Genomic DNA, 6,585 nt, shown 5'->3' with positions numbered 1-6,585 from the left:
AGGACAGCCTGTCCCCATATTCCATGTTCGGGCAATCCTGAACTCCTTGAGATATCAGGAGAACACCGTGCTCCGATCCCTGGATGCTTCCTATGCGCCGCTGTGTCTTCCTAGGATACCCTCTGATTCCTCAGTCTCCAAGTCCTCATTTAACTAGCTCCTATCTATTCTTCCACATATTCTCCTAAAGGAAGCCTTCTTCAACTTTTAAAATTGCTCTTGGTACCCAATTCTTTATGCATCTGCAGCATTCTGTACAGATCCTAGAACCTTCTACTCATTGTCTGTGTACATACTCCAGACGGTGTCTTTGGGACCATAATGTCCAGACTTTAATTTCCTCCCTTTCCTCAGGTCTTAAGGTACTCCATACACAGTGAATAGGCATTGACTGAGTGAGCAAATACCCTGAACCAGCTTCAGAACTTATGGGATCAAAAGATGCTAAAGGAAAATGTAGGAGAAATGTGTGGGTCATTTTTTTTTGGCACTGGCTTTTTGATTTTTGTTTTCAATACCAAATAAAAATTATTCCTGCAGAATAAGAAATCAGATCTCAATTAATTTTATATTGAGTATGACTCTAGTTTTTTGTTGTTGTTGTTGTTGTTTGTTTTGTTTTGTTTTGTTTTTTTTGGATTAAGCTATCTGGCACTTTAGGAAGTTAATTCCTTATTTTTTTTAAGGTTCTACTTTTTCCATGCATTTTATGAGAGAGTTGTAGCAGATTGTGTTAGTCACCTTTTCTTTGCTGTAGGCAAAATATCTGAAAAGAACAAGTTTATTTGGGGAATATGGTTTCAGAGGTTCAGTCCATGAACAGTCAACTCCATCACTCTGAGCCAAAGGTGAGGCAGAACCTGGTGGAAGGGTGACATTTTGTTCCAGCAAAGGGTGGAAGGGTGTGGCAGAGGCAAACTGCTCATCTCATGGCAGCCAGGAAGAAAGGAACTAGAGAAAAAGTCTCCAGGGACAAAATATAAGCCCCCAAGGCACACTCCCAGTGACACTCTTTCTCCAGCCACCTCCTACTTGCCTGCAGTTGCCAATCAGTACAGTACAGTAGCTCTTTAAAATTATTAATCCATCCAATGGATTAATTCACCGATTAGGTCACTAATCATTTCACCTCTGAACATTTTGATATTGTCTCACACATGAGTTTTCTGGGGAAACCTCATATCTAGACCAGAACACAGATTATCTTTAAGTTCTAAAATTCTTTTGACATTTTAAGAATTATTGATGCTATTTGTAGTTGAAGAGGTGACAGGATGGAGCAAATAGACTGAGCAAGTAGCTGAGAAGTGTTTATAAGAGAAAATAGAAGTTCAAATTAAAATGACTAGATCCTGAGTGAGAACAATGCCTCATATTGTTGAAGAGGATGAGAATATAGCAACTTGAGCTCCTCATTAGGCACTCTCAGGCCTATTTAGCCAATAGCAGCAGTTTTCCTAATTAGATATCATTGGCCTTAATAGTCTCTTTTATGACTTCCATCTTCTTCCAATCTCTATTTATTAAGACAAATGCCAACTGTATTTTATTGCCTATTGATCAGATTTAGAGAGAGACATGGCATGTGCTGGATATAAACCCAGGGGCGCAGAAGGTCACTGGGAAAAATGCACAGCAACCGATATCCTAGGGGAAGCCAGGGACTACCGAGGAGTGGACCAGGCATGAGGCCTGTGTCGCCCAGGGAATCAGAGGAGGCTGTCCTGCCAAGACTTAGAGAGTGGTAGAAAGGAAGGTGCTGATCTAAGCTACCTGGGCTACCGCTCATACCTGACACTTCCCGTTATACGATGTCACAACGGCCTGAAACAGATGACTCACACATGTGGGAAATCACTACTTCAGGGCACCAAACAGAGTTGGAAAGCTCTCCCCTAACCCACATGTCAACTCATGAGTTGTCCTGTTTGGGGACCATCTCCACCCCAACTGATTCTCAACCAACCAGGAGACATAAACAAGGGTCAGGACAAAAATGGTCAACTTGATAGCAGTTAAAACTGGACCAGAGAAGTTGCTATGCAGAGAAGCCTTAATACTTCCTAGTCTAAGTGGTCTGCTCACCTCCCACACCCCTACACTAAATTTACTAACTCAGTCCCACATGGGGCCTCAGGGGACCTAGGGGCTACCCATTTCAGTGCAGAGCTTTCCTTGAAGACTTATCACATGGAAAAGAAGCTGGAGACACACGTGTCCTACAAGAGAGTGTAGGAGAAGCTTTGTACCTGCAAGAACTTTTTCCCAAATTATATGATTCATGTAAGTCTCTTGTTTGGAGAGAAGAGGGAGAAGTGGAAACAACATGTGTATTCCTCTTCCTCAGGCTTCTAGAAGTGGGGAATGTCTTAGCATGAGCCATTGGAGCACACTAGGAAAGAAAAAGAGAGAGCTTTATTCTCTAAGACCCATCTCCACATTCCCCCCAGATTAAAGACATACTGGGCAATTGAGCATCTTATAAGTGGGCATAAGAATTCATAAGATTTTTCAGGATGTGAGGAGTTAGGTTGGAGTTCTGGTGGTAGTAGGAGAAAAGAGTATAAGATAAATGTGAAGGATTCTCCCCCAAATTCTCTCAGTTGGGGGTATTGTCCTCCCTCACCAGACCTCTATGTTCCCTGAATGCCTACCATGCTTCTTAAAATGTTCAGTTCCAAATAATTCCAAACATGAAGGAATAGATGCAAATTACACAATATTTTTTTCTTGAAGAGGATGATAAAATTAATATACATTATTCATAAGGATGAAAATTAGAACCAAGACCAACTATCCACACAACCTGTCGGCAGTTCTGACTTTATCATATTGGCTGATCCCCCTCATCAACTACTGGACTGACATGGAAAAAAAAAGCACCTAGTTTTCCTGAATTGGGGCTTTCTATCTGATCCTGTCCCTTGGGTTCTACATTTTTGAAACAAAACACATTCACTGGAAAGTTAGTGAAGTGGAGGATCACCAACAGAGTTATTGGGAAACTGGGTTGTAACTGACTTGTATTCTAACTGCATGACCTTAGCTGAGATGTTGAATTTCTTTTGGCATTTCATTTATCTCCTCTGTAAAGTCAGAGACCTGAAAATGTCAAAAATTCCTTCCCAATTATAATTTCATGTATTACATTCAAGTCTATCAAAAGTCAATAAAATGTAAAAATCGCATCATTTATTGTATATAGCAAGCGCTAAGAGATTTACATGAGCTCACTCCATCCTTCCCACAACCAACCCTATGGGTAAGAACAATTGTCCCCATTTTTTAGGTATGTAAACTTGAGCTCTGGGGCTTCAAGTATTTTGCCCATCATAAGTAGGAGAGCAGGGATTAAAACCCACGGCTTACTTCAAAGTTTATTCTTTACCATGCACTTCTCTAAAAGTAGGATTTACGAATGGTATTAAATTTTTAAAACCACGTACCTGAATTCCTGTGGTCCCATGGCCATCTGTTTTGAGTCCCAGTTTTCAAATGGCAGCTCCCAGAAGCTGAGTCACCCAAGGTCATAAAGGTCACTGGAATCAGAGCTGAAATGTTTCCTGGGACCCTTGGGTTGAGTGCTCCAAAGCTGTTTGTTCACTTCCTTTGAGGTAGACCCCACATGGCCCCTTCTCCCACAGCCCTTTGTTCTTCAAAGAAACCCCAATCACCGGGGCAGGCATTCTGCAGCTCCTTCTGACTCAGACAATTCCACTCATTTCCTGGGATGAGCTTTCTGAAATAACTCCTTTTATTTGACACAGTTCTATCTCCATGAAGCAGTGTTTGCCGCCTCTTTGATTACATCCATTAGCTATTCAGACACAGCTGCCCTTCAGAGAACAACACGCCTCTGAAAGCCACGGATTCAGCAGCTGAGTCTGAGCCAAACCCAGGAGATCAACCCCCCCAGGAAACAGTGGGTGATGAGAGCAAAACACCTCACACCCAAGTGGGAAGGGGCTTTGGAATCACCACAAGTACAATCCCTCATTTTAGGGATCAAGAGGGGACAGCTCTAAGCCAGGCAAGGATGGAACCAGGGTCAGAAAGCCCTTCTGGTTGAGAATTTAGTGTTTTTCTTTTGCATTCACTGGGATCTCAACAGCGCAATCTGAGAGTCCATTATGATGTGACTTGGGAACTGGGAAAAAAAGATAATCAGCCCTATTCCTCACTTCCTATAGGGATGCATGAATTACAAAGCTCTTTTATGTCCTTATCTAATTTCATTTTATGACTCTATCATGGATTTTGTTGTTGTTGTTGTTGATTTGTTTTGCTGCAGCAGTGAACAATACCTAGATACAAATGGCTCATAACAAAAAAGATTTCTTTCCTGCTCATATACATGTCCAGTCTGGGTTGACTGTGACGGTTCCACAATATTTCCAGGATTCAGGCTGACGAAGCAACTGTCTCAAGGCCATAGATGGATAATATGGGTTGGACTTCTCTTCATAATATGAGCCCTTTGGTTAAGAAGCATAATAGTATGTCTCAGAGATTAATAAAATAATTCAATTCACATCACGATTACAAGTCAGTCCTCTTTCTTTTGAGCATGTATAAGGACCCTCATTAGAGGACTAGGTGACCATTTTGCCCTATGTAAATGTCTGTGTGTTTTCCCCTGTGTAAATGTATGTGTGAAATCAGGCATTAGCTTGACTATTGTCAGGTTAAAGAGTTTTGTATAGATTTGCCTGAGATGAGTGACATTTGAAGATCTTAACTATGAGCCTCTTAATCATGCCAGTTCAGCCTCCTGCTTCCAATACTTTGAAAGCCAGTGGTTAATGAGGTCAATCAGGGCAGGTCAAGCCTACTACAGTGCATCTGGCTGGACCTGAGTCACAGACCTCAAGGAGGCCCAAGCTGGAAGGGCTTGTTTGGAGGGCAACCAACTGTCCCAATTTTCCCAGGATAAAGAGGTTTACCAAAATGTGGGATTTTCACTTCTAAAACTGGAATAGCCCGGGAAAACATCATGTCTACTCACCCTAGGCCTCAGTCAATCCCCTCATTAAATCCAAACCTATAATGTTTAGATGGGAAACCCAAGACCAGAGGAGGGCAGTACTTGGAGTCCAAGGTTTGAACTGGAAACGGACATTGATGTCACATAACCTTAATGTTATTGGGACCTATTCTTCTGGTTTCTCCAACACCGAGGAAACTCCCAAGAAGCAGGAATTTGCATTTTTAAAGTGGGGAAACTGGGAGGAGCTGATAACCCTACTTAATGATATCCTATGGGCTAATAGAGAAAATGAGACCCAGAGAAAAATCAGTTCCCCAAGGTTACAATTAAAATAAACGTCAAACTGGGAACAGAAGTTTTCTTAACACCCAGACTCATGCATTTTCTGAAGTATCATACAGATTTTTGCCTATTAGCAAGTATCTATTTATTCACGTTATTCAGGCAGGTTTTCAAATTTAGTGAAAACTACTTGAACAGCCTAAGAAATGCCCTGCAGAATGATGGATCAAGGTGGTCCACTGCCCAAAAGCAGTTTTCTGAAGCTGGAAGAGTGCAGCCCTACTCTGAACCTCACAGTCTCTCTTCTTTAACATCTTCAGACCCAGGAGACCACCTCTACACAGAACCTGGTAAAACCTGCCACACACAAAAGAGAAATGAAACTACTCTCTTCTCCCATAACTGATACCATTTGCTCTCTTGGAATGCACAACTTACCAGGCAAATACAGCTCCTCTTCTCCACACAGGACTGAACACCAGTAGATATAATCTCTTTGTCTTACCCAAATGCTATTCCACAGTGACCACTTCCTGGTGTCTGCCTTAATTTCAACACTCCAATCCTTAATGCACAAGATGTGTGCTATTAGGTTTCTGTGTGAAAACCCACATTTTTTAAGGGAAATGGAATGCATTTGGAAGTTAGCAAGAGCTAAGTTTGAATCATGGCTTGTCCACATACTGGCCATTTGACTTTGATCAAATTATCAAATCTCTATGGCATTCAGTTTTATTACCTTAAACACTCTCCCAAGGATTTTTTTTTAAATTAATGTATGTGATACATTTCTGAGCATAGTAGTTATTTAATAACTGGCAGCTTTGTTTATCAATAAGGTGTTGAGATAACTGATCACAGACTTCACAGTTGTGCTATATCTGAGTTTGAATTCAGATCTGTTTACTTATTAACATCATGACCAGGAGTAATGTATGCAAAATTTCTAGAGTTCCTTTTATCTGTAATATAAAGATTATAGTTTTGCTTGGCAAGGTCATTGTGTTTGAGTTATTACAGAAATCTATGCTCTCAATTCACAATAGCTAAATTATGGAATCGACCCAGATGCCTATCAATAGATGAATGGATTGAGAAATTATGATATATATCATATACATTATATATACCATTACATATAACATATAATTATGTTATATATAGTATATATCATCTTATCATATATAATATAATGAATATATTATATACATAATATAATAATCATATATATTATATAATTATGTATACATAAAATAATTATACACACACACACACACACACACAACATGATGGAGAAGATTTGGACCTACCTTTTC

This window comes from Ictidomys tridecemlineatus, chromosome 12, assembly GCF_052094955.1.
Source record: "Ictidomys tridecemlineatus isolate mIctTri1 chromosome 12, mIctTri1.hap1, whole genome shotgun sequence".
In the NCBI taxonomy this organism is placed as follows: Eukaryota; Metazoa; Chordata; class Mammalia; order Rodentia; family Sciuridae; genus Ictidomys; species Ictidomys tridecemlineatus.
This window is presented reverse-complemented; position numbering follows the sequence as displayed.